The 23,939-nt window shown below is 43.4% G+C and overlaps 1 pseudogene; it reads right to left on the bottom strand.

The window, feature by feature from the left end:
• LOC137847031 (very low-density lipoprotein receptor pseudogene) overlaps window positions 1–3,816 on the bottom strand; it is a 456,685-nt pseudogene extending 452,869 nt beyond the window's left edge.
• Window positions 3,817–23,939: the final 20,123 nt, after the last annotated feature.

The raw sequence follows: 23,939 nt of genomic DNA, 5'->3' as shown, positions 1-23,939 counted from the left end.
GGATAGGTCAAGATGTGATGAGGGTCTTCCTTCCTCATCCCTCCTGTAAAGGGAAGGCTTCAATGCATAGAGCTGTGCCTTTGGGGCACAAAAGAGTTGAGAGCTTGTAGATAAGGATTAGAAGCCAGAACAGCACAGCTATTGTAGTGTCTTCTACAGGCCTTCTGCTTAAGAAGAGAAGGCAGATGAAGCCTTCTGTACACGGCTAGGTAAAGCCTCAAAGTCACAGGCCCTGGTATTCATAGGTGATTTCAACCACCCCAGTATCTACTGGAATGGCAATATAACTGGGCATAAGCAATTCGGGATATTTCTGGAATGTATTGAAGACAATTTATTGATTCAGATGATCAATGAACCAACTAAGGGAAATACTATGTTGGACCTACTAGTCGCAAACAGGGGAAAACTGCTGGAAAATGTAAAGGTCAAGGGCAGCCTTGACCATAATGACCATGAGACTGTGGTTTCTAAGAACCTGATAAGAGTGAGCAAGACAAACAGCAGAATTACAACCCTGGACTTCAGAAGAGAAGACTTTAGCCTATTCAGGGACCTACTTTGGAGGATCATGAGAGAAACTGCCCTGGAGGGCAGAGGAGCCAAGTAGAGCTGTAGTCTTCAAGGACATCCTCCTCAGAGCACAAAAATGGTCCATTCCAATGTGCAGTAAGCTGAGAAAGCATGGCAGAATGGATGAACATGAAGCTCCTGATAGAGATCAAATACAGAAAGGAAGTACATAGAAGGTGGAAGCAAAGACAAGCTACTTGGGAGCGTGAGAAAAATCTCAAATAATTTTCTTCAGACAGGATCTTCTGTGAAGCTATTTTATTCGCGATTGCAATGGCGGGCATCCTGTCAATTAGGAGTGCATTATAGTAAACAAATCATAACCTTTTATTCCCTATTACCCAACACCTGATCACCTCCCCTGTTTCCTCATTGGCTGAGTACTACAGGTTCACAAGCTACTCGACGCTCCTCTATACCATATATATACAATTTTTATTTTTTTCAACCCTTTAATTTCTCCTTTCTTATGTTTTGAGAACTTGTGATCTTTGTTTTACTGTTCCCACACTGCTCATCCTGTTTTTCTCAAGCTTCCACCTTATTTGGGAACAGTGAGGCCTTCTACTGTCCACTTATCTACTTAGCATTTCTCCTTGTTATGACTACACAACTACCTTGGAATACAGAAAATTAGTTCTCTACTGCAAAAACATAACTTAGTTTCTCACAATTCCCCCCTCTTCTTTTCTTCTATTGTTGTTTTTGCACCTCTTCACATACTGCACTCTTGAGTTTTTCCAACTTTAAGATGCAATTTTATTCTTTGGATGTCACGGGGGATGACAGATATACAATGCCATTATTATCACAATACCAACAAATAGTTGTTTGAAACAATTCTCTTCTGGTAACCACGAAGCTAGTTTCTCCCAAATGTTTCTAAATCCCCAGGAATTGTCATCTTGAGTTACTCTATGTAGGATCTCTGTTAGAGGACGCACAGCCGAAAGCACGACAGACATCAGTAGAGTCAGATCACTCTCCCTTTTATTGCCCGAATAGCCTAACTTTTATAGTGAACTTAACAGGGGCGGACAGTGTTTCACACAAGATTATTGGTCAAAAGCACTCAGACAAACAACTACAAGAAAACAACCCCACCTGCAAGAAAACAACCCCCCTTGTGATTAGCAGTCAAGAAAACAACCCCCTTGTGATTAGCAGTCACATAGACCTTGTCCTTGAAGCCAGCTGCTGGTAACAATATTTTTCTGAATTCCTCAGTTGGGCGATGTGGGAATCATTGTCGTGGGAGCTTCTCATAGTTATTCTGGTAGCTTGGTTTGCTCAGCTACAGCAAGCCATGAGATTTTCTAAGGCCTACTCCTGGTTGCTTAAGGCAAGCTCAGATCGAACAATTGTTCCACGGACTCATGGTCCAGGCCCTGTATGCCAATTCCCAACAATTCCCCCTTTTTCTTTTTGTACGAGCAGTACTTGGCCGAAGGTTTTTTCATCAGACGTCGAATACATAACATAACACAACTACAATGACATAACACAACTTAAACCTAATAACACTACAATTACTGTAATCACTTAATGGTAACACAACTTAAACCTAATCAATTAATGGTAACACAACTTAAACCTAATCACTTAATGGTAACTCGACAAGGTATGTAACAGAAGGTGTGCTAGGGCTGGCTAGACTTGCACAGAAGGTGGTGGTATTCAGTTCCCTAGCCAGGGATACCCCGACATTCTCCTTAGGATCGAAGGCTGTCCTTGGCAGTCCCTGAGGTGTCGCAGCCCACATCATTGTCAGAATGAGTATCAGGAACCTCTTAATGGTCGTCTTTGGCGTGTGCCAAGTCTATGGTTGCTTTAGTCCACTTTGCAGGGATCCACTGGGTATCTGTTTCCGGCACCGCTTCAAAATCCCTATAACATTTTTGCAAGTAACCCTTTAACCACATTTATCACAATACCACGTGCAATGATGATTGACACCACAGCAAACAGAATCCTTAATCCCTCTTTGACTAATCCCAGTAACCATCTAGGCATTGTTTCAAACAAATCAGTGAACCATTGATTGAAAGGATTGATACCATATTGAATCTTTCTCATGTGCTCTTTCAGGAAAGTAATGGATTTGTGAATTGACTCATTATGATCAAAAAGGTTTAAACAATACATTCCCTTAAATTTCTCCAAGCAGCTACTTCAAACAATGACTCCGTACTTGTGAAACATGATTTTGCTCGACCGATCGCAACTAGTCCTGCTAGTTGTTTGCAGTCTACTCCCCGTTTTTCTAAAAAGTGCTGTAATAAATCTAAAGCTACTTCGTCCTCCATTTTCCTATGATTTCTGCCGGCACTAATTTCGTATGATTTCAGCCTGCACTATGGCAATATCCTGCACTATGGCAATAACCTGCACTATGGCAACCTTCCTTCCTGCACTATGGCAAAAGGCGCGCTCTCACTCACACAGTACACAGCACAATCGCACACACAGAGGCCTCTGGCACATCTCAATCTCAATCATACCACAGTCTCAATCATACCACAAGAACATAATTTAGAATGATAAGCAAACAAGCAAATATTGTCTCTCATTGTGTTCCTCGTGAAGTGACTTGCAACACTTTGTTTTAAAACCTTACCCTTACACAAATACTTTCAACACAAAATACCTGGACATTTAAGAATAACACATACAATTATTAACACTCCAGTTTTGTTTTAAAACCTTACCCTTACACAAATACTTTCAACACAAAATACCTGGACATTTAAGAATAACACATACAATTATTAACACTCCAGTTAGTATCCCTCCAGCAGCCAAAAACATACTGTTTGCAGCTTCAGGAGATCTTTGTCTGCTCCTTAGGTGAGCAGCTGAGAGTGGAGTCCCCTCCGAGCAAAAACGCTGAGGGTGCACCTAGGGGCGTCCACGCCTCAGCTGATCCCCGCAGCCGAGCAGTTGTTACGTGCGGCCGCAGATGCCACTCCAGGCACTAAAATTGCCAGTGCCGCTCTAGCTGCAACCCCACACAATTCAACATTATCATTGCAATCCGGTGCAAGCAATGCCCATTTATGTCTGGTGATCTCATGCAACTGTAACAAGCTAGAAGCAAATACAATGAGTTTATCTAAGTAACATGGACATCTGATAGCATTTGCAGGGATACCTTGCCAGGCCCTATCCCCACAAATCAGAAAAACATCAGGAGGCAAGGCCAAAGCTGTACAATTGTTCCAAACACTGTAGTTGTTACCCCTTGTCTCCGTGCCATAAACCCCTAAACCCTGCTTAGCAATGTCATTGTAATCACAGGTGTTATTTGTATTTCTGTACCCGATGCCAGGTCCAGAGCACTGAATAGCGTTACAGTTTGCTTCATCAGTGCTATCCAGACAGTCTCTCACACCACTGCACTGCCTACTCCCATGGACACAGTTCCCATCTTCACATCTGAACTGGTCTGGCCTGTAGGTCTGAGAAAAGCAGTTAATTTCATCACTTCCATCCTTGCAATCAGTGGCATCCCCCTGGTACCGTTTCTGTCTTTGTCGCCCCTTACTCTCCCCCTTTTCTTTTTGCTACTGAACATTCACCACAAATGAATGAGACACATGATTGCTAGGAAAGAGAGTGTAACATCTGCTATACGGCTGCAGGCAGTGCCAGATGCAACCTTAGAAGTTGTTTGTGAAAGAGCCTGCCGGTGGTCATTTGGCAGTGTAATCTGCGTCTCTGCACTCCTGCCCCACAATAGAGCTAAATTGTCATTAGTAATCCATAGAATGTGGCAACCCCACAGAATGTTATCCAGAGACATAGTTATAACACCGATCTGGGGACGAATAGTCTTTTTTTTGCAGTGCAAGCTAAACCTCTAATAAAAGGAATGCAAATGCTAGAGTGACGCAGCACAACCAGATTATAGAAAGAATGCTGGAGTGAAGCAGCACAGCCAGCGCTGCCTCCACCTGTCGTGCTCGACAGTTACGGCGAGTCCGCAGCGGGGCTAGAGCTGCAAAGGCTTGCTGGTGTGCCTGTATAAGATCTTTCCCTAAATCACGTACTGCTTCGGCTGCCGTTGTCCACCGACGCCCCTCGTCTCCCGCAGCAACTCGATCTCGGATGTCCCGCATGTCCCGCATCGCACCGCGACCACTTCAGTCTCCCGTGGTTTCCGCGGCTCCGTTTCCCGTGTACCCCCGCGGTTTCTTTTCCCCGTGTCTCACCGTGAGTCCTTTGTCCGGGTCGGTGCGTAGAGTGTTTCAACGTCTCTCAGGTGTTCCGGCGTCCGCCAGGTCTGTCCGTGTCTCTCGTAGTTGTCCGTAGCCCTGCCGCGTCAGTCAGTGCTCTCTCTCTGTGCGGTGGTAGACTTGCCGTGTGCCTCGGGTCTCCCGGCGCCGCTCCGATGTCCCGGCGCCGCTCCGATGTCCCGGCGCCGCTGGTCCCGGCGCCGCTGGTCTCCCTGCGCTCCGATGTGCCTGCGCCTCTGCGATGTCCAGCTCCGCTGCGATGCACACAATTACTTAACATCCCTTGACATCCACTGTTTTCTCATTGAAATGTAGGTACTAAAATGTGTGCTAAATGCACGCATACAATTATGTTGTGCTAGCATCTAAGGCTCTTGCATTTTAGAGTCCAAGTCATAGTTTTCTGAAGTATTTATAATTTAAGATAATCACAGCTACATATGGTATGTCTTACATATATATGACAGGTACATATATACCTACCTTTAGTCTCTGAAGCAAAATTTGTTGCCAGAAGTCAATTTTAACTTTAGTGCCAAGTGCAAGAACCAGGAGCTATTCAATCTGTTTAAAGCAACAGGGAATGTGAAACCAAGAATGGCTATTTGTAATAGTCTGGGGGGAGGAAGATAGACTTGTATGTGTTTTGGTACGTTTTTCTCTGAAGTGTATTTACTTTAGATGTGAGCTTTATCTGAGGTGTGTGGATTTTTTGTTTGTTTTGTAAAACACTTGGGAAAGCAAAAAAAAAAAAGAACTACAGAAACTCCAAACATCATGTAGTTCTTCTGGTTTTCTGAAATAGACAAATAATTCTAACGTGTAATTGATACATGTGAGGAATGTTTTAACAATTCCAATTCGTGTCCATAAAGAACAATTCTGTTTGAATCCTGTCTGCCTCTGGGCCCTGCACTGGCAGTTTAATTCTTGAACCACAGATGCAGTGTGCCCCAGTCTCCCCCTCATTCTAGTCAATTTATCACGTCTTCAGAAAACACTCCTTAAATTTATGAACCTGTTTGCTTTTGTTATTCCTGACTTCTAGTTCTAACAGTTACAGCCTTTTTTCCTGTCTTCTTCGAGATTAACTTAACACTGCTATAGATGTGTCTGTGAATGGCTGGGGAAGAATGTTTTAATTACTCGTGAAACGTCAAATAAGAAAGCTGTTTGTGTTTGATGTCTGGGAGTTTCAGAACAACTGATAACAACTAGTGACTGTTATGGGATACTATGCGGATCTTTGGTATCTGGCTAGGAGGCCAAGAGATTAAGAGGAAGGAAAAAGAAGCTGAAGGACGGCTGGGAGACAAGACTTGCAGAAAATGTTCTATAAACTTGGTATGGTGCCGAGTGAGTACAAAGGTGAGAGGAAGACTACGAGCCTTCAGCATGAAAGACCCCTAGAGACCCCCAGAGGAGACTGATGCGCATGCTCCAGTAGGAGGGACTGGACCCCGGAAGCTAATTATAATAATCTATTTTTTTTAGAAGTAGTAATGAATATGTATTAGTCTAGGAGCATAAAAATCAGCTGCTTGATGTAACTGGGGTGCGTCCTGGTGGAGCGGAGACTCCCGGTGCACCCAGCGCTGTTTGCTTACCTCTATTCCTTTATATTCTTTTAATAAATCCTATTTTTTTATTTAATCCTAATTTGAATCTTGAGCCATTTATAACAAGGGGATACTGGGTAAGGGGAGTTGGAGATCATCATAACACAGCTCTGTTCACCTCTAAATTATATGGGAATAGGAACCACCTGTATGTTTCTTCAGGAATATTTTTTTTTAATACTGAAGCCTTTTATTTAAATCCAACAAATTTTATGTGCATTTGTCAGAATCACTGGGATGAGGTCATATGTTTCATTCATCCTTGCAAATTCACCCCAGCCACACACAGCCACATATCGGGGGGTGTAGGAACTCTGTTGTTACCTATTCTATATAACCAAAGCATGGAAGGAAAACTAAATGAATATAGTGTTTCTTTCCCTTGCATCAGCATTTTTCCAGTTGTCTTGCACCCTGCCTGGTCTTTGCGATGTAGTTGATTAGACTTGACTGCAGTCTGTGAGATAACGAGCATCTGTTACTCCTCAAATGATCAACTGGTCTTTTAAAAACAATTGAGATCTAAGCATATCCTTCTTCCAGTGAACAAAAGTGCATAGCATCACTTTTGTAGTTGAGGCAAATTTTGCAACTTGTGAATCAACCTGAGTTGGCTGTTCTTTTTCTTCAGTCTCCCATATACCAGCAGACTTGTGAAAACTTTGCTATATAACTTCATTAGACAAGAAAGAAGCCCTCTTCCAGGGACCCATGACTTTCAGAAGCAAACAGATGGAGGAGGACTGCTGTAAGGAATTGTATCTGGGGTGGCAAGTGAGTCTTTTATCTTCCATAAACAATTTGTTAAATCTTAGGAAGTATTGCCTTCTATGTGACCTCTTTTACAAACACACCTGTAGTCCATTTTTTTCAACAAGTGATGCTAATGTGCATGCTCAATATAGAAAAGCTATAGCCATGGGCCTACTATAAATTGTAATAATGTGTGTTCCATCTCAAGAAATGAAACATTTGTCAGGCACTGCAGAGATATCTTCCCTGCAGGACAGTATATGGTAATAGTAGCATTTTGTCCCTTTTTGTTTTCTTTTGTTGATACATTAAAAAAAAAAATTTAAAGTGCCCCATTTGACAAATCACATGTTTAAAGTTATTTAAAATGTTGTAATAAATATTCTTTAAAGACTCTGTTGTTCAAGAGCTATACACATTTTCAGAGAATGTGCATATTTTATTCTTTAGCATTACTATATGGATATGGCATCCTGCTCTAGGTGGCCCAGCTTGAGCAGGAAATTTGGACTAGATGGTCTCAAGAGACTCCTTCCAAACTCAAGGATTCTGTGATATAAGAGAGTGGTCTAGATATTTTTGTAATACATTTTGTAACATATTGTAGTGTATATGTTTCCCAGGAGGTTGACTAATATTTTTCCTGAATGCTGTGAATAGCTTTTGACCTTCTGTGGTTGGTCTGTTTGGTACAGAGATGCTGCCTGAAGAATACAAAGGACTTAATGACACACTGTTAAGAAAAAGGGTTTTCATATTTTTATATTATATACTGCATTTTTATTGGTGGTTTCTCTCTTCCCCATAGCAGATGTGCGTTTTTTTTTTTTCTGTGTACTGCATGTAAAAGTTCTTCCTAAACAGTTTTATTTATAATAAAAATAAAATATATTGCTAACAGTAATAGTATATACTGCTTTCCTTTTATTTGATAAATCTAAATAATATTTTGCAAGTCAGTTGTTGTTAGAACATATGCTATGATTCAAAGATCGAAGCCGAAATTCCTTTAAGTGGTATATTCTTTATTGCAGCTCTGGATGCACGGGGGATCTCTCCACCTATCGTGCATACCCAAAGCGGAAAGCAGTCTTGAATTTATACAATCAATCTATCAATATTCTACAAGCGCCTATACATATTCATCACCTATCCCCGCCTTCCCTCGCTTCTCATGCTAATTAGCCTTTTGGCACCTTGCGCCTGCGTAGAGCCTCCCAAGAATTGTGGGGAGGGGTCTTTGGGATGTGGGCAGGGGTCTTTGGGAGGAAGACCCCGAGTCTTCCTCACAGTGTACTTTTCACCTTTGGTCAGGAATCTGCTGAGTTGGCAAGTTTCTTAATTGCAAGCACTGGTTGTTGCTAATTCTTCCATTTGTTGTATCTTTATAATGAATTCCAATGTCCAGTTTTGAGATTTATAGTCCTTCCATTTGTTTCTCTGTCCGTCTGCCGCTTCCTTATCATGAGTTCCAGTGTCTTGTTTCGAGATATACAGTCCATGTCTGGGGATTGTCCTTGCCTCCCCAATGCCTCCCCAATACCTCCTTAATCAGCTATTTGTTTTGATATTTTGTGAAATCCAGTCACTGGAAGCATCCCTAGGGGATATTAAAGTTTGTGCCGCATGTGGTCTGCCAGAAAATATTTTGCAGACTGACTGTGACAGTACATGTGAATCTCCTCCTGGAGGCAGTAAAAAAAGCATGTCTTTGTAATGTAGTGCAGTGTATCCTAAACACATTCCTGCTTCTGTGTAAGGTGAGGTTACACAGAGCCCAGTGTGTTCACTGGAACACCCATCTTCTTTCTGGTTTCTAGTTTATATGCTTGGGGCAGACCACTGCAGTGTTTGGGTTATGCCCATAAGGTAAATGTGTCGGAAAACAGTTGTTTGGTTTGCTGTTTTTTTTAGACAGAGAAGAGAAAGTAATTAAATTGTTCTTTACAATGTTTTTTTTTGGTTTGTTTTTTAAGTCCCAACAGGTACGTTCTTTTCCTTCTTATCAGTTGCTGGAGAAAATGGCTTATAAAATGCTTTCCAAAGCAGATTTCATTATGTGGTGTCATGGTTTAACCCGGCCGGCAGCTAAACACCACGCAGCCGTTCGCTCCCCCTCCCCTTCGCTCTCTGGTACGGGGGAGAGAAATGGAAAGCTAAGCCCGTGAGTTGAGATAAAGACAGTTTAATAAGACAGGATAATAATAATAATAAATAATAATAATAATAATAATAATAATAATAATAATAATAATAATAATAATAATAATAATAATAATAATACAATGGTGATAATAGTACTACTAATAATAATGTGTACAAACAAGTGATGCACAATGCAATTGCTCACCACCCGCTGACCGATGCCCAGCCTAACCCCGAGCAGTCCGGCCCCCTCCCCCGGCTAGCCACCCCTAGATATTGTTTAGCATGACGTCAGATGGGATGGAATACCCCTTTGGCTAGTTTGGGTCACCTGTCCTGGGTCTGTCCCCTCCCAGCTCTTACTGCACCCCCAGCCTGCTCGCTGGCAGGACAGAGTGAGAAGCTGAAACGCCCTTGGCTTGGCGTAAGCACTGCTCTGCAACAACTAAAACATCGGGGTGTTATCAGCACTCTTCTCATCCCAAGCCAAAACACAGCATTCCACCAGCTACTAGGAAGAAAATTCTGTTCTAACTGAAACCAGGACATCTATCCACCCCTTATTCCATGCCATTTATGTCATGCTCAGGTTACACTCTTTTCTATGCATTCTAATTAGTCACCATTTTCATCTAGGGTATATAGTAGTCATGGTAGTGATAACATACAGTATTATATAGTAATTAACATGGTACAATTCAATTCATGGGCTATTCTCACCCAGTATTCAATCCCCTTGAGGTACACACCGGACCTCCCCGTTCTTTTGCATCACCCACAAAGTGTATCCAGGTCCCTGAGCGAAAACAGTTCCACGAATGGGTTTGCCTTTTCCTGAGGCAGGAGTAGCCCAGACTGTTTTACCCAGCATATTTCTTACATGCACTACAGGAACTTTATCCCCATCTACAGTACGTAACAGGTTTGATTGGGCAGGTCCAGCTCGGTTGGCAGATCCCCTAGTATTGACTAACCAGGTGGCCTTTGCCAAATGCGTATCCCAATTTTTGAATACCTCAGCGCCCATTGCTTTCAATGTAGTCTTTAACAGTCCATTGTATCGTTCAACTTTCCCGGAGGCTGGTGTATGATAGGGGATGTGATATACCCACTCAATACCATGCTCTTTGGCCCAAGTGTCTATAAGGTTGTTTCGGAAGTGAGTCCCATTGTCTGATTCTATTCTTTCTGGGGTGCCATGTCGCCATAGGACTTGCTTTTCAAGGCCCAGGATAGTGTTTTGGGCAGTGGCATGAAGCACAGGATATGTTTCCAGCCATCCGGTGTTTGTTTCCACCATGGTAAGTACGTGTTGCTTGCCATTGCGAGTTTGAGGGAGTGTGATGTAATCAATCTGCCAGGCCTCTCCATATTGATATTTCAGCCATCGTCCTCCATACCAAAGAGGCTTTGACCGTTTGGCTTGCTTGATTGCAGCACACGTTTCACAGTCATGAATAACCTGTGCTATGGCATCCATGGTCAGGTCCACCCCTCGATCACGAGCCCATCTGTATGTTGCGTCTCTACGTTGATGGCCTGAGGTGTCATGGGCCCATCGGGCTATAAATAATTCACCTTTATGTTGCCAATCCAGGTCCACCTGAGCTACTTCAATCTTAGCAGCCTGATCCACCTGCTGGTTGTTTTGATGTTCTTCAGTAGCCCGATTCTTGGGCACATGAGCATCTACATGGTGTACCTTTACAGCTAGGTTCTCTACCCGAGCAGCAATATCTTGCCACAATGCAGCAGCCCAGATGGGTTTGCCCCTTCGCTGCCAGTTGTTTTGCTTCCATTGCTGTAACCATCCCCACAGGGCATTTGCTACCATCCATGAATCGGTGTAGAGATAGAGAACTGGCCATTTTTCTCGTTCAGAAATGTCTAAAGCCAGCTGAATGGCCTTCACTTCTGAAAACTGACTCGATTCACCTTCTCCCTCAGCAGCTTCTGCAACTCGTCGCGTAGGACTCCATACAGCAGCCTTCCATCTCCGATGCTTCCCCACAATACGACAGGACCCATCAGTGAACAGGGCATATTTCTTCTCATTCTCTGGCAACTCGTTGTACAGTGGGGCTTCTTCAGCACGACCCACCTCCTCCTCTGATGATATCCCAAAGTATTTGCCTTCTGGCCAGTCCATAATCACTTCCAATATTCCTGGGCGACTGGGGTTTCCTATTCGAGCCCGCTGAGTAATCAGTGCAACCCACTTGCTCCATGTAGCATCAGTTGCATGATGTGTAGATGAGACCCTTCCCTTGAACATCCAGCCTAGTACCGGCAGTCGGCGTGCTAGGAGGAGATGCGCTTCAGTACCGACCACCTCCGAAGCAGATCAAACTCCTTCGTATGCTGCCAATATCTCCTTTTCAGTTGGAGTATAGCGGGCCTCAGATCCTCTGTATCCCCGACTCCAAAACTCCAGGGGTCGACCTCGAGTTTCCCCAGGTTCTTTCTGCCAGAGGCTCCAGGTGGGGCCGTTCTCCCCGGCTGCAGTGTAGAGCACATTCTTTACATCTGGTCCTGTTCGAACTGGCCCAAGGGCTACTGCATGAACTATTTCCTGCTTGATTTGTTCAAAGGCTTGTCGTTGCTCAGGGCCCCATTCAAAATCATTCTTCTTACGGGTTACTTGGTAGAGCAGGTTTACAATCAGACTGTAATTTGGGATGTGCATTCTCCAAAACCCCATGACACCTAGGAAAGTCTGTGTTTCTTTTTTGCTAGTTGGTGGAGACATAGCTGTTATTTTGTTGATCACATCCATTGGGATTTGACGACGTCCATCTTGCCATTTTATTCTTAAAAACTGGATCTCTCGTGCAGGTCCTTTGACTTTATTTTGTTTTATGGCAAAACCGGCTTTCAGAAGGATTTGGACTATTTTCTTCCCTTTCTCGAAAACTTCCTCTGCTGTGTCACCCCACACAATAATGTCATCGATGTACTGCAGGTGTTCAGGAGCTTCCCCCTGCTCTAGCACAGACTGGATCAGTCCATGGCAAATGGTAAGGCTGTGTTTCCACCCCTGGGGCAGCCGATTCCAAGTATATTGGACTCCCCTCCAAGTGAAAGCAAATTGTGGCCTGCACTCTGCTGCTCAAGGGATGGAGAAAAATGCATTAGCGATATCAATTGTGGCGTACCACTTGGCTGCCTTCGATTCAAGTTCGTACTGGAGTTCCAGCATGTCCGGCACTGCAGCATTCAGTGATGGCGTGACTTCGTTCAGGCCACGATAGTCCACTGTTAGTCTCCACTCACCATTCGACTTTCGCACTGGCCATATGGGACTATTGAAAGGTGAATGAGTCTTGCTGATCACTCCTTGGCTCTCCGATTGACGAATTAGCTTATGGATGGGAATCAGGGAGTCTCGGTTAGTGCGATATTGCCGCCGGTGCACAGTTGTGGTAGCGATTGGCACTTGCTGTTCTTCGACCCTCAGCAACCCCACAACGGAGGGGTCCTCTGAGAGACCAAGTAAGGTAGATAATTGTTTAATGCCCTCTGTCTCTAAGGCAGCTATGCCAAAAGCCCACCGGAACTCTTTTGGGTCCTTGCAATATCCTCTTCTAAGAGTCTATGCCAAGGATACATGGAGCATCCGGGCCAGTCACAATGCGGTGCTTTTCCCACTCATTCCCAGTCAGACTCACTTCAGCCTCCAATACAGTCAACTGCTGAGATCCCCCTGTCACTCCACAAATACAGATGGGCTCTGGTCCTTTATAGCTCGATGGCATTATAGTACATTGTGCACCGGTGTCTACTAAAGCCTTATACTTCTGTGCGCGTGATGTGCCAGGCCATCGAATCCACACAGTCCAATAAACTCGATTGTCCCTTTCCTCCCCCTGGCTGGAGGCAGGGCCCCCCTAATCCTGGTCAGAATCTTCTTCATTTCTGTGTTTGAAGGACTGTCTGCTGGAAGTTGGACTTCCTTTTCAGACTTTCAAAACTTTTCAGAGAATCCCTTTTTCCCGATTGTTTTCTTTTGCAACTCACGTACCCGTGCCTCTAGGGTAACGGTAGATTTTCCATCCCATTTTCTCATGTCCTCTCCATGGTCTTGTAAGTAAAACCACAGGGTGGCACGGGGTGTGTACCCACCATATCGTCTTCCTTGTGTGGATGAACGCCTACTCCTGATAGCTGAGACACTGCTTTGTACAGGTGGGGAGGAAAATAATCTCTCTTCAAGTTGGTGAACCTTTTCAGAAAGTTTCTCCACAGTGTTCTCTTTTAGTTGGTGGACACTGGTTTGTTCGGGTGGGGAGGAAGATAGATTCTTTTTAAGTTGGTGGAACTCTTCAGAAAGTTTCTCCATGTGATATATGTTCATCTGATTCGTGTCAGTATGGAACAGTGCTAGGGCCGCATGGTATGATGAATGTGACCTTCTGTCTTACATACCTGTCGTGGTTCCGCTCGAGTGGGCAGCCGAGCTCCACCACAGCCGCTCTCTCACTCCCCCTCCTCAAAGAGGAATGGGGAGAAAATATGTGAAAAGGGCTCAAGGGTTGAGATAAGGACGAGAAAATCAAGCAATAATTATTGTAATGGGCAAAACAGACTCAGCATAAGAAGATAGTAAGATTTCTTGCTCATTACTAACAAGCTAGATAAGTGAAAAACAAAGGAAAGAAACCAAAAGCACCTTCCCCCTCCATCCATCCTCTTCCACCTCCTCCCCCGAGCGGCGCAGGGGAACGGGGGAATGGGGGTTATGGTCAGTCTACAGCACTTCTTCTCTGCCGCTCCTTCTCAGTCACTCTCGTCCCCTGTGCTGTGGGGTCCCACCCACGGGATGCAGTCCTTCATGAACTGATCCAGCGTGGGCCTCCCACAGGCAGCAGCTCTTCCAGAACTGCTCCAGATATGGGTCCGTACCACGGGGTCCATCCCTCAGGAGAAAACTGCTCCAACCTGGCTCCCCTACGGGCAGCAGCTCCTGCCAGATCACCTGCTTCTGCGTGGTCTCCTCTCCACAGGCTACAGGTCCGGCCTGGAATCTGCTCAGGCAGGGGTCTTCCACAGGCGGCAGCCTCCGTCCATGCAGGGCCACCTGCTCCACCGTGGTCTCCTCCACGGGCTTCAGCGTGGAACCCTGCTCCACCGTGGTACTCCATGGGCTGCAGGGGGACATCCTGCTTCACCATGGTCCTCACCACAGGCCGCAGGGGACTTCTGCTCCGGCGCCTGGAGCACCTCTCCCCCTCCTTCTACACTGACCTTTTCGCCTGCAAGGCCGTTCCGCACTCCTCTCACTCTCCCAGCTGCTGTGTGGCGCAGCGTTTTTTTCCCTGTCTTAAATATGCTCTCACAGAGGTGCAAAACAACATTGCTTATTGGCTCAGATCTGGAAAACAACGGGGCCCTTCCCAAACATGGGGCAGCTTCTAGATCTTTCTCACAGAAACCACCCCTATGGCCCCCTGCTACCAAAACCTTGCCACGAAAACCCACTACAATACCCTTGTATAACCACAAGTCTAAGAAAAACAGAATGGTTAATGTATATAGTTCTTGTACCTTGCAAAGTAATTCGTGTCACTAGAGAGCGGTTCTGTGTGTCTCTGGGTCCTGCACTGGCAATTTAATTATTCCACAGATGTGGTTTCTTCCCTTTCCTCCCAGTGTTCCAGTCTCCCCCTCATTATAGTCAAATTATCAAATCTTCAGAAATATTCCTCTAATCCATGAGCCTATTTGCTTTTGTTATTCCGAACTCTTATTCCTTACAGTTACAGCCTTTTTGCCTTCTTTGTGGTTGATTTAGCACTGCTATAGATGTGACTGGAGTGTCCCTGTGAATGTTTTAACAATTCGTGAAGTGTCAATAGAGAGCTATTTGTATTTGTATGTTCTTTGAAGTCTCTGATGTCTGGGGGTTTCAGAACAACTGCTAACAACTAGTAACTGTTATGGCTTCTGAATGGGACACTATGCAAGCCCTTGCTTGCATATATCTGGCCAGGTGGCCAGGAGATTAAGGAGAAGAAAGAAAGAAGCTGAAGGATGGCTAGAAGACAAAACTTGCAGGGGACGCTGTGTAAGCTTTTGACATGCTGCCAAGGAGTACAAAGGGGAAGGACAAGAAAAAAAACCTGAGAGAAAGACTACAAGCCTTCAGCATGAAAGACCCCCAGAGACCCCCAGGGGGACCACCAGAGACTGATGCGCATGCTACAGTAGGAGGGTTTGGATCCTGGAAGCTAATTATAATAACCCATTTTTTTTTTAGAAGTAGTAATGAATATGTATTAGCCTAGGAGCATAAAAATCAGCTACTTGATGTAACTGGGGTGCGTCCTGGTGGAGCGGAGACTCCCGGTGCACCCAGCGCTGTTTGCTTACCTCTATTCCTTTAATAAATTGTAAACTTTGATTATAATCCTACTTTGGGACTGAGCGATTTATAACATCCACAGCTGAGACACAGGCCTGTAAGGAAGAGGAGAGACTTTCTTTGTACTGCCGAAGTTGTTTAGCCACTTCATTCACTGTGGGTTCCTCATCATCTTTCCAGGCCATTATTGCCAACGAGCTGGCATATGATGATTGTGCACTCCGTACAATCTTCCAACACATGGGTCGTGTACACCTGACTTCATCTGGATCTCTGGATGTTTGTCTGAGGTCTGGATCCTCATAAATCACTTCCCATACGGCTAATTCCCTCAGGTACTGGATTCCCTTCTCCATAGTGGTCCACTTGCCTGGTAGACATAAAAGTCCTTCCTTGAAGGGATACCTTTCCCTCACAGCTGAGAGGAGACGCCTCCAGAGGCTGTGAGATTGTGCTCCATCTGCAATTGCTTTGTCAATGCCAGCGTCTCTAGCAAGGAATCCCAGTCATCTGGCTTCCCTGCCATCTAATTCCACACAATTGGTTCCAGTGTCCCAGCACTGGAGCAGCCAGGTGACAAGCTGCTCACCTATACAGCGACCAAAATCTTTTCGCACATCTCGTAGCTCGCGCTCGTATAGGTTTCGGGTAGTTACTGTTGATTTTTTGGCATCCTCATCTTCCTCCTCCTGGATCCGTGATGGCCCAACATCGTCGTCTCTATACCTAGATTTGGCAGAAGACTCTCTGCGTTCTAAACGACCTGAATCTCTATACCATTTTTTCACCTTCTCTACAGGGGCAGCTTGCACTGCTACAGCTCGTTTCTCTGACCCAGCTACAGGGTCTGCCACGGGTTGGAATACCCTCTGCAGGGGCAACTTGCACCGCTACAACTCGTTTCTCTGACCCAGCCACAGGAGCTGGAGTGGCTGCAGGAGTTGGGACTGGAGCGGCTGCAGGAACTAGAGCTGGAGCGGCTGCAGGAACTGGAGCGGCTGTAGAGTCCACTGTAGGGGTCGCAGTGGCCGTTGGATCTGTCACAGGACTTGGAGTGGCCGCAGGGTCTGTCACTAAGTTGATAGTAGTATCAATGGCAGCTCGATAGGCATGAGCCAGGCCCCAGCACGTTACAATGGTCTGTGTTACTTTGGAACTGCCAGAATCATGACAGCTTTTTTTCAAGCATTCTGCCAGTTTTTTAGGATTTTGCAGTTGTTCAGGGGTGAATTTCCAAAACACTGGGGGTGCCCACTGCTCTAGATGCCTGCCCATATCCTCCCATACTCCCTGCCACCCACAACTATCCTGCCTCCGGGCAGATCTCTGGATGAGCTTCCTAAGTAGTTGTTTAACTTTAAGCAGAATCTGAAGCACATTCAGGAGTAATAACGACAAGATCATGCTGGTTTGAGTATCCCAAGGATATTCAATATCTTGGAGAGCTATTGTAACAAGCTCGGAGGATAAGAGGATGGTGAAGGAGAAAGGGAGAGTGATCGAGTAAGAAAAAATATCTTCCCCTTTCCCCTCCACAGATTGACTCCCTGATGAAAAAAGGCAACAGGTATAATTGCTAATAGTTTCTGAGATATGGTTTCCAAAGTATAGAGTCGACGATGTTACTGAGTACAAATACCAAGTTAGAGTCATGAACAGATATTTCCTCGTCTCATAAGCCACTGTTACAACACACAGTACCATAATGATCTGAAACCAGGACCCGGAGAGGATAAACAACATATCGTGCTGGGCAGCTAAACCCCACAACCACTCTCTCACTCCCCCTCTTTTAGATGAGGAGGGGGAGAAGTAAAGCAAAGAACAACTCACGGGTTGAGATAAGGATCATTTAATTAAAGGGAAATAATAATAATAATTAAATAAAGATTATTATGAACTAAACAATTTAACTAAAGGGAAAGAAAAAGGGAAAGGGGAAAAGGGAGGGGGAAAGGGAAAAATAAAAAGAAGGGAGGAAAACAAACAAATAAAATAAATGAAGGCTATATGGAAGTCCAGAGGAAAGAAATTACTCTCTACTTCCCACAAATGAGCAATGATTGACCACGTCCTTGAAGCAGGGCCTCAACGCACGTAGCCGGTGTTCGAGAGGAGGACCGACGTTTTCCCAACGAGAGCCCACCCCTCCCCTCTTCTTCCTGTTTCCACCTTTTATTGCTGAGTGTGACATCACATGGTATGGAATATCCCTTTGATTGGTTTAGGTCAGCTGCCCTAGTGATGTTTCTCTCCTCACTTTTTGCTCACTCCCTAGGAGGGTTAGAGAAAGGCCCAATACTGTGCCACTGCTGCTCAGCAGTACACACAACACTGGTGTGATAACACTGCTGTTCCAGCTACAAGTGCAGAGTACGGCACTGTATGGGCTGCTGCCGGGAAAGTTAACATTCCAGCCAGACCCAGTACAGACAGAGAGCACATACAGAAAATAACGTGCTATGATACTCAATTTGGAAAACAGGCACAGCAGACTTGAGATTAAAGCAATCAGCATTATGACAAGTAACTATTAAGCAGATCTAATACTTATACCAATTTTAGTTTAACACACTCTGGTCAGATCTGCTGTTATCTCAGCCTTTCGGGCCCCATGTTGGGCGCCAAAAAGACTGTTGTGGTTTAACCCGGCCGGCAGCTAAACACCACGCAGCCGTTCGCTCACCCTCCCCCTCCCTCTCTGGGACGGGGGAGAGAAATGGAAAGTGAAGCCCGTGAGTTGAGATAAAGACAGTTTAATAAGACAGGAAAATAATAATAACAATAATAATAATAACAATAATAATAATAACAATAATAATAATAATAACAATGATGATAATAGTACTACTAATAATTATGTGTACAAACAAGTGATGCACAATGCAATTGCTCACCACCTGCTGACCGATGCCCAGCCTAACCCCGAGCAGTCCAGCCACCCTCCCCTGGATAGCCACCCCTAGATATTGTTTAGCATGATGTCAGATGGTATGGAATACCCCTTTGGCTAGTTTGGGTCACCTGTTCTGGGTCTGTCCCCTCCCAGCTCTTACTGCACCCCCAGCCTGCCCGCTGTCAGGACAGAGCAAAAGGCTGAGATGTCCTTGGCTTAGTATAAGCACTGCTCTGCAACAATTAAAACATCGGGGTGTTATCAGCACTCTTCTCATCCTAAGCCAAAACATAGCATTCTACCAGCTACTAGGAAGAAAATTTACTCTGTCCTAACTGAAACCAGGACATGTGGTTTGTACTTCAGCTTGTGACTGTAGAGTGGTTTTCACAGTGTATTTGTTGATACCTGCACCACGTTTTCATTCATCTTGATTCTAGTCACTGTAGTCATGCCTGAATATCTTTCTGCCTTAGTGCAAAGAGTTTTTTTTCCTCTTCACTTGCTTAACTTGTGAAGTCAATCCAAATTGTCACCACCTTACCTTCCTCCACAGCTCCTCTGATAACATATCCTCACATGATTTTGTACTTCTTGTATATCAGGCTTGCATTTCTTAATGCAAATTCTTAATGTTTCTGCCTATGTCTGTTCTTGTCTCTTCCTACATTTTCACCCCTTTTGCTCCTTCTTGAACCATTCTCTTAACAACTCCCTTGGCATACCCCCCCACACTTATTTTGTTGCTTCTTTCATGAATACTTGAAGTACTATCATTTCTCCTGGTGAATTAAGTATTTTCATATAAAGCTTTAGGTAAAAGAGCTTTTGTAAAGAGCTCTCTAATAACCCATCTAGGAAAGGGGAAAAAATAAATGCAGTTTCCTGTTAGAAAATTGGAATGGTATTTCTGTTTGTATGCACATGGTTAGTTAATATTCTTTGCCTTTGCCTGCATACAGTGCTGGACTATAGATGAAACTTGGATACACTGAGATTGGTAAAGTAAATGGCATATTTGTCCATTGATAATGGCTATGAATTAAGCCTTTTGTTATCTTTTTTTTTTTTTTTATAGCATCAGCTACACGTGTAGAGCGCAATAGAGATTTTGAAAACAGCAGCACAGATTGTCTGTTATAAAATAAAACAAGTTTTGAGCAATGGGCAGATGTGAAAAACTTCCAGAAGTGATTTCTGTATTGTTTTATTTTTGTATAGTTTTGTAAGCTTTTATGATTTTACAGAATACATACTGAAAGAATGAAAGAATTGAAAAATCACTTTTATGTCTTTTAAATACTACATAATTCTTAAAGTAAGTCTAATGAAATAATCTATCATTTATTTAGGATGAAAATAGGTAGGAGCCTGGTTTTTAAAACCTTTACTTTTCATATGAAATTTTGAGGCATAAGATAATCATTGTACTTGGTAATTTGGAATTATATAATGATACCACAGTTATCTACCTTATTTTGTGCATCTTTTGTAGTCACTTGCACAGCAGTAGATCTGCACACTTTTGTAAGCACTGTATTGTAAGCCCCGCCTCCTTTCCTTCCTTGTGATTTGACAGGAGTGATAACTACACACAACATGAACAGAAGTTTACCCTTTCTCACAGTTAACCTTCTCCTGCTTTTCATCCTTTGTAGCCTGTTTCTTTTCCTCTCATGAACCTCCTTAACCCTGAATCCGTACAGCCAACATCATCACACTGATTACTTCTTGGTTTGACCTCTGATTGCATGCAAGTTGCCTGTGTGCTGCAAGTACGTTTCTGTCCTGTATTTAAAGTATCTTGATGAGAATTGTGTTGCCAATTATGCAGTCGTCCAGTAGCTAAATAAACAATTGTAGGTTTGGAGTGAGGAGGGGAACTGGGAGAAAAATCTCAATAATTTTCTTCAGACAAGGTCTTCTGTGAAGCTATTTTATTCACGATTGCAATGGCAGGCATCCTGCAAACAGGAGCACACACTAAAAGTTTATGATAACCTTATATTACCTATTACCCAACACCTGATTTCTCCCCTGTTTCCTCATTGGCTGATTACTAAAGGTTCATGACCTACTCAATGCACTTCTATACCATATATGTACAATTTTATTTGACCAACCATTAATTTCCCCTTTTCCTTTTTTTTCCTTCTTCTCTTGTGACTAGAGGGCCTGTGATTTTTGTTTTTACTGATTTTGTACTGCTCGTCCTGTTTTCCTTAGCTATCCTCCTTATTTTGGGACAGTGGAACCTTCCTCTTATCTGCTTAACATACTCCCCACTGCTGTGCCGCACAATCACTTTTGAATATACAAGGTTTGTGGAATTTTCCACTGCATAAACACCTTCTATTGCAAAACCACAACTTTATTTCTCACAATTCCCCCCTCTTCTTTTCTTACTCCTATTGTTGTTTTTGCACCTCGTCACATACTCCACTCTTGAATTTTTCCAACATTAAGGTGCAATATTCTTCTTCGGCTGTCATGGGGGATGACAGATATACAATGCCATTATTATTACAATACCAACAAATAGTTGTTTGAGCCCATTCCATTCAGGTAACCACAAAGTTAGTTTCTCCCAAATGTTTTTAAATCCCCAGAAGTGTCATCTTGAGTTACTCTATGTAGGATCTTGTGTGTTTTTTTTTCCCAAAAATATTTTTGAGATCAGTCAAATTCTTGCCATTTGATCTACATATATACAGCAACTAGCATTAATTACAGTGCACTCTCCTCCTTGTGAGTTTGTAATAAATCTAATACCATTCGATTCCGGAGTACTATTTTTGCAAACTTGTTAACTACTTTTGTAGTTCCTAGACTGCATCCAGAGTGTTGTTTTCTAGTTCTTCAATTATAGCTGAGATATTTACAATAGCATTTTCTAATTCACTCACTCCTAACCAAGGTAAAAACCTTGCAAACTGTGAATTGCTCTGATTCTTTTTACTAGAGGGTTATCTGGAGTCTGCTTAATTCTGTGTGTGGTCTTAAGGGGGCTTTGGCTTTGTGGGTCTTCAATAATAGTTACTTTTGGAATTATTGCCCCCAGGGTGCAAGCTCCATTCCATCCTAGGGGCAATACCTTACTGGCTTTATTGCCATATAGCCAGTACCACCCCTTGCCATTCAGGACAGGCCATCCGGTTACAGGATTCTTATGTGGTACCTGGTGTACATTATGTATATTACCATTCCCGTAGCTACCATATTCAGTACAGTATGGATTATTCCCTACTTCATGGATAATATTTCCACACCCAGGATCAGTACCATTGCCCCCTGAGTTTCTATCAATGTTATTTAAAAGGCACCTTTGATAACACAGTATATTGTAGTCAGGATTATGTGTAGGGAGCTCAACTTCAAAATCTATTCCTTCCTGGGACTGTGTATGATCTGTCATTCTTATAAATCTAGGGAATCCAGACACAGTTGCTGCTGGAAATAGCAATCAGGGACAAGGCCTTTTTCAGTTTTTCAGTCTTTCTAGGCATCTGGGTGCAAATCCAACAATTATTTCGAGACAGAACTCGAGAGATGTTCTAGATTAATTGGAAATGCTGATTTTTCCCTCCATCCTATCACTAATCCGTTGAGAATAGGTATGACTAAGATAAACTTAAAATACATCATTTCTATGTATATACACATCTCTATAATAATTAAGAAAAACAATAAAAATCACAAACTAATAAGGATTCTTCTGGTGGGGATTAAATACCCCCCTTTCTCCCATTTCCAGGGAGTGTTCCCTGGAAAGACTCCAATTCTGTGTAACTCAATCCCTTTTACTCATTAATTCATTAAGAATTCTTCTAAGGAGAAGTTAAAGGTTTACAATAGATAGTTTCATCAGTTTTAACCTTAAAAGTCTTTGTTAATGCAGTCTCTCAGGTATCGGGGTTAACTGATGCTTTTACCCAGGTATGAGTCCACCCTTTCTCAGCCATTCTTCCTGTCATCTCAGTAGTCAGGAGCACTTGGAACAGTCCGTCCCACTCAGGTTGCAGTTTTAGTTCTCTCCATGTTCGCATCAGATCTCAATCTCCTTCTCAGAATGGATGGATCAGGGCTTCCAAGGGTGGGGTTTGAGCTAACAGTCCATGGGTCCTGAGAGATGACAAAGAGGATGACAGCCTGAGTATACAGTTCTTAAGAAAGGCATCTTTTGTCTCAATTTGAGGTAATTCATTCCCTTTGTCCATGTACAGCAATCCAAATAATATTTCATATGGTGAAACTCCCACATCATTTCTTGGTGCAGTTTGAATTCAGAGAAGTGCCAAAGGTAAGTACTTCATTTGGGGAAGCCGAGTTTCCAGCACTTAGTCAATTGCTTCCTTACTGTCTGATCCTCTCCACCCTTCCAGAAGAGAAAGGATGCTAAGGAGTGTGAAATTTCCACTTGATTCCTAGAGTCTGCATTAGCCCTTGCAATATTTCTGACATAAAGTGATTTCCTCGATCAGAGTCAATATTTTCAACAATTCCATACCTGGGAGTTATTTGTTCTAGAATTACTTTAGTTACTATGTTCGCAGTAGCAGATACTGAAGGGAAAGCTTCCACCCACCCTGACAAATGATCGACCAAGACTAATAAGCATTTAAATCTACCTACTCTAAGGAGTTCTGTAAAATCTACCTGTACATTTTGGAAGCGTTGAATTCCTGGTTCTCGCCCCCCTTTGGGCTGACTGCAGATAATTTTCCTATTTACCTTTTGACATACTACACAACTCCTGCGTACTCGTTCAGCCAGAGAATATATATATTCCTACACATGCATATTTCCATAGCACATTGTCATGCTTTGCTTGAATTCCCCAATGACCCTCTTGATGTAAAACAGTTAATATTTGCCTCGTTAGCACTTTCTTCAGCATTTCTCTCCCTTCAGGGAGTATCTATTTTCCTTTGGAGTTTGTGACTCCTAATTCCTTAAAAACCTCTTTCTCTTAAAACTTTTTAGTTCTTTTTAGTTTTGGGTAGGGGTAGCCCAACAATTCCCTGAATCCCCTCTGGATTTATTCTTCATTCCCCCTCAGACACTAGATGCCCTAAATACCTGACTTCTCTTTCTACGAATTTTAACTTATTTTCCAATAATTTCAAGCCCTGTTTTCCCAGAAAGTCAAATAGCTTGTTAGTGGCTTCCTTCACAGCTGTTTTCTCCTGTCCTGACAATAAAAGATCGTCCACATATTGTAACAGTAACACCTCCTTTGGAGGTTGGAATTACTCCAAAATTTGTTCTAGAACTTGCCCAAATAAATAGGTGGCCCTGTAAACCCCTGAGGTAAAGTTGTCTATCTGTATTGTTGCTTTCATCCCATTTCAGGGTCT

Source organism: Anas acuta, chromosome W (genome assembly GCF_963932015.1).
Source record: "Anas acuta chromosome W, bAnaAcu1.1, whole genome shotgun sequence".
NCBI lineage: Eukaryota > Metazoa > Chordata > Aves > Anseriformes > Anatidae > Anas > Anas acuta.
Note: the sequence above shows the minus strand (reverse complement) of the source record. Positions and strands in the feature narration are given on the sequence as shown.